This window comes from Balaenoptera borealis (assembly GCF_965194805.1).
Source record: "Balaenoptera borealis genome assembly, chromosome: 14".
NCBI classification, from domain to species: Eukaryota; Metazoa; Chordata; class Mammalia; order Artiodactyla; family Balaenopteridae; genus Balaenoptera; species Balaenoptera borealis.
In genome coordinates, this window is record NC_138875.1 from 73669210 (window position 1) to 73679584 (window position 10375).

The window sequence follows — 10375 nt, forward strand, 5'->3', positions numbered from 1 at the left end:
GAGGCAGAGGAGTGGAGGGATAGGAATTGAGCTCAGGGAGGTGAGCAGGGGCTTGTTGGGTTAGGTAGAGGGTGGTATAGTTTGGATTTTATCCTAAGGGCAATGAGAAATCACCGGTGTCAGAAAAATAACTGCCAGACCTTATTCAATATTTTCAATTTAATCTTTCAGGGGGCAAATGGGAGAAGAGGCTGTTCCAAACCAAGGACACGACCCACATACAGTCAGGAAATGAGAGGTTGTGGGGGAGACAAGGCTATCATCACTTTTCACCCATGACCCAAACCCTGACATGTCCCATAAAATCAGTTCACCCACTAATAGGAAGCCCAAGCCATCAACTTTGGCTTGTTCCCACCCCACCCAACCTCACCCCCTCAGGCATCCTAAGATACCATCTCCTTGAAGCCTCCCTCACCAGCCCTCCCAGCACTTTGACCCAGTGCCAGAACCCCACCTACATTTCAGACACTGCCATTAATTCCACAGAAAGATCACAACCCGCATGGGGACCTCCAGCCTCAGACAATGCCCTGATTTCTCAACTTGCTCCATCGCAGCCAAACCACCAGAGATTATGGCTGATATAAAAAATTCAAGTCTGGAAGAATTGTCTTGCCATGGAACGTGGGTTTGAGGTGCTGAGATAGGTTGAGGCTCTGGGTTAATGCGATGTCTTGAAAATTCTTCCATCCATCCAACAAATGTTTTAAGTGCCTGCTCTATGGATTCCCATAGCTTATGACAGGGGTTGGGCTGGTCCCAGGGGCCAGGCTGGAAGCATAAATAGATGCTGTGGGCTGAGGGTTACACAGTAAGGAGTGGAGGGGACTGTGGAGAACTGGGGATCACAAAGACCATCTAAAGGGCACCGTGGCCCAACTCATTCTCAGAGTTGCTAGCTTTTCAGATTTCTCAAGGGAAGTCAGAAACCTAGAGTTGAGGGCAAAAACTCTTGATTTTTAGATGTTGGCAACTAATTTTAAAAAACTTTTTTAACACTATGTGAGCAACACAAAACATTTTTTTTCTTCTTTCTTTTGACACGATCTCAAACTTACATAGAAGTTAGGTGTACAATTCAAATAGCTTTTTGTTCCTGAATCATTTGAGCCTAAGTTGCTGACACAATGCCCCATCACCCTAATACTTTAACGTGTATTTCCTCCAAACAAGGATGCTCTCCTACAGAATCGCAATACATCCATCAATGCAGAAAATTAACACTGATACATTTTTTTTAAATTTATTTATTTATTTTTGGCTGTGTTGGGTCTTTGTTTCTGTGCGAGGACTTTCTCTAGTTGTGGCAAGCAGGGGCCACTCTTCATCGCGGTGCGCGGGCCTCTCACTATCGCGGCCTCTCTTGCTGCGGAGCACAGGTTCCAGACGCATAGGCTCACTAGTTGTGGCTCACGGGCCTAGTTGCTCCGTGGCATGTGGGATCTTCCCAGACCAGGGCTCGAACCCGTGTCCCCTGCATTAGCAGGCAGATTCTCAACCACTGCACCACCAGGGAAGCCCCCGGGAAGCCCCCAACACTGATACATTTTTAATGTATCTAATACTCAGAGCTCATCAACTTTTGCCATTTGTCCAAAGGATGTCCTTTGTGGCAAAAGGGTCCAGTTCAGGATCTCATGTTGCATGTAATGGTCCTGTCTCTTGAGTCCCCTTCAGTCTGGAACATTCCCCAGTCTTTGTTTGGCTCTCGTGACCTGGACTCTTTTGAAGAGGCAGGGCAGTTGCTTTGGGGAATGTCCCTCAGTTTACGTTTGTCTGATGTTTCCTCTCAATTAGGTTCAGACCATGCATCATAGATTAGATGCAAGTTGTGGATTCTGTATATCATGAAATATCACAGAAGTGATGCTGTGTCCTTATTGCATCATAACAGATGATAGGTGACTTCAATTTTTCCAATTATGGATGATGTTAATTGTGATCACTTGAATAAGATGGTGTCTTCCAGGCTTCTCACTCTGAATTTCTTCTTTTCCCCTTTGAAATTAATAAATATTTCATAGGGAGGTACTCTGAGACTAGGTAAATATTCCATCTCTCATCAAACTTTCCATTTATTTATTTCCATCAGTACAGACTCTCAGTTCCATGGGTTACAATCCATTACTGTTATTATTTATTTGGGTGCCCAGTGTATCCTAGATTTGGTCCATGATAGCCCCTTTAATCTGGCTTCTGTGTCCTTTTGACATGTCTCCATCATTCTTTAAACACTTCCTTACTGTTTGACACAAGATATTCCAGGCTCATCTTGTGCTTTCTCTGCCCTAGCTCTGAAATCAGCCATTTCTCCGTAGAACCCAGGTTCCTTTTAGTAGAGAATGGTATTTAGAAACCAAGATCTAGATGTGCTTATGGTTTGGGGGGTTTCACTGCCCCTAGATTCTATCAGTGGACTGAGTTATACACACACACATTTATATCTATATTTATTTCTATAGTCTTTTATCGATATTTAAAACCATGAGTTCTCCCTAATAGATCCAGTTCCAGCCTAACTCCAAAGGGTTAATTCTAGTCTTTCCATACTGGTAACTCACTGCTCGGACAGTGAGAAACCTAGTATTCTTATTGTTTTCAGTGTGTTCACTTATTTGACCAACTCCCCATATGTAACAATTTCTTATTGTTGATGCTGCCCTCCCCCCAACAAGGATACCCTCTACACCCCACTCAAGTTCTGACACCACATACCAAGCTGCCTTTCCATGAGGGTGACCTTCTTACTCATGCAAGCTCTGGCCTCCTGTGCTGGGCCACCCTCTCCCCATGCAGACACACTTCTTATCCCTTTTGGGCTATGACACCCCTCTGTGGACCAGCATGTACCCTCTCCCCCTCCCCCCATTGCTGATGTTTACCTTGCTGGGACCCACCTAATGGATCAAATTGTTAAAGAATAGAAGGGACGGGAAGGGAAGGGAAGGGAAGGAAAGGGAAGGGGAGGGGAGGGGAGGGGAGGGGAGGGGAGGAAAAGGGGAGGAACCACATAGACCTTTAGCCAGCTGGCTTTAGCTATAAGCCATCAATCCCTGCCTGTAGCTTACTGTAATGGGGCAGACTTCACACACTCAATACATATGGGTTGAGTGTTTACTCTGAACCAAAGAGGACAGAGGTTGTAATCAACAACAAATAAAGTGTCCTGGGGGAAATACTGCCAGACACAGAGGAGCCACCTCATCTTTTTGAATTGTTGGGCCATCACACTTGCTCCATTGGCTGCACAGCTGCTCTCAAATCGATTTGTGGGACCAGCTTGGCCAGTGGAGTTAATCCTAGTGCTTGGCATTGACTCAGTGGGCGTGAGGTGTTCATGCTACAAAGTTGCATCATTTTCCTGATCCCACTCCACCCCGTGTCAATAGCTTCTTCCCAAACTGAATCATCAAATCCAGGTTACTCAGACTGTTGGGATGGATAAAGTAGACCATGTTCATGGTCTTTCGGACATTTCATCCTATAAATCAGCCTCCCCACGTGCACCTGGTCATAATAATAATAACAGGTAACATTTATTGAGCACTTACTATGTTTCAAGCCCCACACCTCCACTTTATAGCTATTTGGGCGTGGACAAGTCATTTTCTGTATGAGTTTCCTGTGGCTGCTGTAACAAATGATCACAAACCTTGTGGTTTAAAACAACCGAAATTTATACTCCCACAGTCTGGAGCCTGAAACCTGTATCACTGGAGCAAAATCAAGGTGTCAGCATCACTGCACCCCCTAGGAGGGCTCTAGAGGAGAATCTGTCTCTGGCCTCGTCCAGCTTCTGGTGCCTCCAGGTCCCCTGGGCTTGTGGCTGCATCACTCCAGTCTCTGCCTCTGTCTTCACATGGCCTTCTCCTCTGTGTGAAGTCTCTCTCTGTCTCTCTCTCTTTTTTTCCTTTTCTTTCTTTTTTTTTCTTTTGGCCGCGCCACAAGGCTTGCGGGATCTTAGTTCCCTGACCAGGGATTGAACCCATGCCCCCTGCAGTGGAAGTGCGGAGTCTTAACCACTGGACCGCCAGGGAAGTCCCCCACCTCTCTCTTATGTCACCTGTGATGGCATTTAGGGCCCACTCAGATAATCCAGGATGATCTCTCCATCTCAAGGTCCTTAATCACATCTGCAAAGACCCCTCTTCCAAATCAGGTCACACTGAGGGCCTCCAGGGATTAGCGCCTGATCTCTTTGAGGGCCATTACTGAGCCTACCACACTTCCCCTCTCTGAGCCTCAGTTATCCCACCTGTAAAACGAGGAGAGTAATAATGGTAACTGCCTCTCAGGGCTGATGTGGGGTTTAACGGGTTAATATAAATCAGGCAGTTGGTGACTTGGCAGGCAGGCAGCCCTCGATGAATGGCGTGGTTATTACGAATTGATTTCTTGAGTTATTTCTACCCAGGACTGGCAATTGTGGGGGTAATTGATTCCAGTGATGTCACCTCCCCAACTGCCAGGTTTTCAGCAGGATTAAATGTGCCAAATTGGCTTTGTTGAGCCAACTCCCCTGGGTGTGAAGAGCTGCCATGCCAACCCGCCTTGCTGTTTCGCGGAGCCCGTCTGCCGCTTCTTCCTAATTAACGCAGAGGCGACACACACCAGCAGGCCCACTCCCTGCCATCCCAGGAAAACAGCACCGCATACTACAGCTAAATATTTGAACTTTTTTTTCAGTTGCTGCATGAACATAGTATTTTGGGCATGTAAACAGCACAGAGTAAAGGGAGAAATGCCACCTCATCTTCTACCTATAGGGGCAGCCTCAGGGGAAAAAATGCTATAAGGAAACCCAACCATGTCACTGACCGAAGACAGTGTCACAACAAAGTACCATTGCTATTAGTAGCTCTACCACTTCCAGCTGTGTGACCTTGGGCAAAGAACATAATCTCTCTGAGCCTCGGTTTCCACATCTGTAAAATGGGTATCCTAATAGCCCCTCCTTCAAAGTACTGAGAATATTCAAGGAGACGGCACCTAAGAATTTAAGGATCCACCTGGGACACAGGTTGGCACTCGGCATATGTCACATGGGGATGCTGAAGGTGAGGATGTTGATGGTTCTAGAAATGCCCTCCCCAGCTCTCAGTAATTCTGGGTGGAAGTAGAGTGAAAGCACCCAGGCCCACCTCTCAGGGTACCCTGACTCTTGTTGACTGGTTTCCAGACTCTACGTCCCTTTGTGAGCCTCAGTTTCCCCATGTGTTGAGTGAATGGGTCCAGCATGATGATTTCAAAAGCCCCCTCTGCAGGGGGGGAGGGATAAATTGGAAGATTGGGACTGACATATACACACTGCTATATATAAAATAGATAACTATAAGAAACTGCTGTATAGCACAGGGAACTCTACTCAGTACTCTGTAATGGCCTATATGGGAATAGAATCTAAAAAAGAGTGGATATATCTATATGTATAACTGATTCACTTTGCTGTACACCTGAAACTAACACAACATTGTAAATCAACTATACTCCAATAAAAATTTTTTAAAAATAAAATAAATAAGCTAAGCTGAGGCCATAAAAAAAAAAGTCCCTTCTACCTTCTAATTCCGCTAGTGGCTCTCGGGATGTGTCCCTCACTCCTACTGCCCCCTGGCAGCTGGCTTTGTTGCAGGACCCAGCCCAGTAACTTTACTGTCCCAGTGAGTGTGGAGTGGAGGCACACCTCGGTGGACAGGACGAGTGGCAAAGCTTTTCTCGGGGACAAAGGCTCCTGAAACTCAATAGAGGAGTCTGGGAACGTCCCAGGTGCCTGCTCAACAGAGGTCGCACTGAATTTTTAGGAACCAGTCCTGTACACTGTCCAGATTCTGCAGCAAACCTCTCCAGCAGAGGTGTGGCCCTCTAGCCCACGTCCCCGCTCCCCCACCGACTATGAGGACATAGTGCCCCACTTGCCATAGTTTCATTCACCCACTCTCTAGGTATTTATTAAGCACCCACTGTGTACCAAGCAGTAGAGCAGAGGCTGGGACACACAGCAGGAACCAGGCAGCCAGGTTCCTGGCTTTCATGAAGTTCACGGTCTAGTGTGGGCAGGATGTTAATTTTTTAAATTATTTCTTTAACACTGCAGTGAACACTATGGAGGAAAAATCCAGTGTGTTCTGAGGCCAGGCGACCTGACCCAGTCAGAGGGGCTGGGGGAGGGTTTCTCAGAGGAAGGGGCATTTACACCAAGACCTGAAGGATGAGGAAGAGTTAGAAGGGGAAACAGCCTTCTAGGCAGAGGGAACAGCACAGCAGAAACATTGGCCGTGAGACTTAAAGAAAATGCTAGTGTGGTTGGTGGAATTGGCCAGGGCCCAGACCGTGCCAGGTCCAGTGGCTTGTTCACGGTGTGGCTTCACGTGGAAGGACATGGGGAGCCGAGGAAGGCTCAAGGTTAAGCAGAGAAGGGAGCTGCCCCGACACCATCCACCAGTCACCTTGAACTTAGGAACTTAGGAAGTGGAGGCTCTCTGCCATCCAGGCATGGCCAGTGGGTGCCCATGTTCGGGAAAGGCATGGAAAACACAGGACTGGCTTGAGGCCCCATCTCGGTGGACTGTGCCCAGATCTGACAGCCCAGCAGGATGGAACCGGCATGGGCTCTGGGGTGGTGAGATCTGACTTACACCATACAGGCCAACCACGCTAAGCCTCAGTTTCCCCATCTGAAAAGTGGAGTTGCGATAACCCATAGTTCCTAGAGACACTGAGGACAAGGGGGAGTCACACAGGACAGTAGACGTTCAGTAAGTGCTAAGCAGGTGCCGGCCAAGTCTTCTCTTCTTTGCAGCTTCTGTTTCCACCTCCACATGCTGAGGCCACCAGCTGCTCTCACTAGAGACACTGGCTCTGCCACTTACCTCATTTGGGCATGACCTCTCCATCTCTGGGCCTCAGCCCCCTGTATAAACGGAGGAATTTGGATGGGGTGAGCTCCACCACACTGGCCCAGGTGGTTTTCCAGCTGTGGCGACATCAGATCCAGCAGGGGGAACTTGTCACAGAGATGTGTTTGGGGGCCTCACCCCCCAGAGGGAGCTAGGGAAGAACCTCTGACATCCCTTCCCCAGCTGTTGTCATGGCCCAAGAATTACACTTTGATTCTAAAAGCGAGGGTCTCATACACCACCTGTTTTCTAGAAAGTGTGCCATTTGCACGTGGTGAGGCCTGTCTTCAGAAGTTCAGCCGTGGGAAAGGAAACCAGCCCGAGCGCTGAAAGATCAGAGTTAGAACAGCCACGCTAATCCATGCCCCTGCCGTACCGCCGGGAACAGCATTCTTCTGGAATTCTCTTGTGTATGTGGGCCACAGCTGACTGCCAACCTGCCTGGGGAAAGGAGTGTTTGAATAGTTATTTTGTTTTCTTGTGGTTTCTCTTGCCAATAATACATGGAAATATCCATGCCCACAGTGTGATGTGTGCTGCCGAATGATGAGGATGATGATTTATATTTCCATGACCTGATTTTTTTACATTAAAAAGTTGAAACAGAAAAAAAAATCACACTTTGAGATGGTTGTACAATATTATGAATATACTTAATGCCACTGAATTGTACACTTAAAAATGGTTAAAATGTTGATTTTTATGTGTATTTTACCCCCAAAAATGTCATGTATTAAAACAAAAAGAATTGTACTTTGAGCAATGCTGCTCTAGAAAAGTCTGTGTATGGGAGTACTTCCTGCTGACTGAAAAATTATTTAAGCAACAAGACTCTTTATTTTACCTTCTAAAAAGGAATCCCATTGTATGTATAGATCACGTTTTCTGTATCCATTAACAACTCTGTACCGTACACGTAAAGATTTTTTAAGAGGGTAGATCTCAGGTTGTATGCTGTTTTACCATAAAAAATAGTGAAAAGAAAAATCTTAAAAGAAAAAAAAAGGAATCCCAAGCTATGGGGTGGGGGCCCACTTGGCGGGTTAATTCCATATTTGACATCACCATCAAGGACCAGATTCTTCTGTTCCTGCCCTGCGAAGGTCATGGTCAGCTGTGTCAGGGGCTTCCTCCCGGAGAGGAGGGCCGCAGCAGTACCACAGGTCTCCCACAGACCCAGCAAAACCACCACCCCTTACCCCCAGGCGATGTGCCCTTAAATGTCATTGGGCAGGACTGGGCCCCAAGCCCACCGCCAGCCCAGGCAAGGGCATGGCTCCAACATAGCTGACTTAGACGAATCAGGATTTACTCCCGAGCCACATGCAGAGAGGAGTAGACACCCCACCCCAATCAGTGTGCAGCTCAAGCAGGGAAACTGGGAGAATGGCTACGTGTTTATCAACTGGTGGTGAGCAAATTAGTACAGGCAGATCTCGCTCTACTGCGCTTCACAGATACTGTGTTCTTTACAAATTGAAGGTTTGTGGCAGCCCTGCATCAAGCGAGTCTGTCACGTTTCAGCTAATAGGGAGCTGCTCCCGTGTCTTCATGCCACCTCCCCAATCCTGTTTTCTCCTCCCATGCCAGGACACCCAAAGGCAAGTCCAAGAACAGCCCCAAGGAATGGTGCGCTGGCCCAGGGCCCAGTGCATGCAGCGTCCACCTCGATAGTTGCCTGCCAAGGCTTTCCCTCCTAGTCCACTGTGGGCCGTAGTCATCAAACTGTCACTAAATATTTAATAATGCTGAACTTTTTATATGGCCCAGCTGGCCCACATCTGGTGGCCTCTTCTAAGAGCTACATCTGCAAGTCACAAGCTGCTGGAAAAGCAGACTGAAAAGAGATTTACAAGCTCTGGAGTTTGGGTGTAAATCCTGGCTCTTGTCGTCCTTGCCGTGTGACCTCAAGAGAGTTGCTTGAGATCTCAGAGTCTCAGTTTCCTCATCTGCAAAATGCAGGCAGGAACCTCACATGTTGGAGGGAAGCTTAAACAAGAAACTACATCTAAAAGCATCTGACACATGGTGGGTATTCAAACAATGTTAGTCCCTTTATGTCTTTCTTTTTGTTGTCTTTCAATACCATCTTTCCCTTTTTCTTTTGGAGAAAAAGAAGGGACTCAAGTTGGGGGGAATCTACTCATTCATTCTCGACGAATATTTATTAAGTGCCTACATTGTGCCAGGCACTGGAGCCACAGCAGGGAAGGTAATGATCCCTACCCTCTCGGTGCTTCAGAGAGTGTTCAGGCCCTGGAATCAGACAGAGCTGGGTTCAAGTCCTGGCTCTACCACCTACAAGCTGTGGTTCCTTGGGCAAGTGCCATCCCAGAAGAAGAGGCCCAGAGGCTATGGCCTGGGGCCTCAAGCTTCCAGGACTAGGCCAGTCAAGCCCTAGGCCCTTGATCCCAGTAGTGGAGCTTGTTTGGTCCTTTAAGGCCATTATACAGATGAGGCAACTGAGGCCCAGGGAGTGGAAGGCCCTTGCCCAAGAGGCACAAAATCAGGACCTGAAGGCAAGCCTCCCACAATACAATTCACATGTTTCTAAAGTTCCTACCACACTCAAGGAGGCCCATCAACAAGTATTTATTTATTGGGCTCTTTTGTTGTGTGGGCAGCTCTGGCTGGGTTGATCAGAGTGGGTGGCTGCTTCCCTTCTCCACTGGGGACACAGTATGGAAGAGTGGCCGTGACCTTGGCCAAAGGGGTTGGGACCAATCGGAGGCTAACCCTGGGGAATCTCATGCACGAGGCAGGGCAGATGCTGAGTAAACATGTGTCAAGTAAAGGGGGATGTGAGAGACAGTGCTCACCTGAGATGCACCAGGTGCTCTGCTGCTGGGCCCTCTCCATTTAAACCTTCATTTCCTCTCACAAGGGCAACCCTAGAAAGCAGCCCTGATGGTATTCTTTTTAAACGCTAAACTGAAGCACAGTAAAATTTTCAAGACTTACTGATTTGAATCAGGCAGCACCAAAGAAAAGGTGGTCAGGAGCGCTCTACTGGCAGAATCTAGGAGAGAGGTTTTTAGAAAGAAGATGTGAAAGCAAGGAAATCATTTGATTGGCTATCGCTTAAGGGGTTGCCTTGTTTGGGAATGCCTAGCTGGCTGTTGGTGATTGGTAAGTTTCATTTTCTCGGATTCGAGTGCATTGGCTCTGGCCTCAGTTTAGGTTGGCTTGCATAGGCTACGGAGGCATCAGAGCCTCCCCAGTCTCACGGCCTCCTTTTTCAATTACTTTAACATTCTCATTTCACAGACGAGGACACTGAGGCACAGAGTGATGAAGTGACCTGTCCAAGACCACATGACTAGCATGGTGGAGGTTGCAACAGAGGCCACACTGTTCAACTGGACATTATGCTGCATCCGGGAAAACAGAATGGAATAAAGGGAGGAAGGAATGAAGGAGAGAGTAAATGAAGACAAGAATGGGAATATGAAAAGAGCATGAATCAAAGAGCGGAT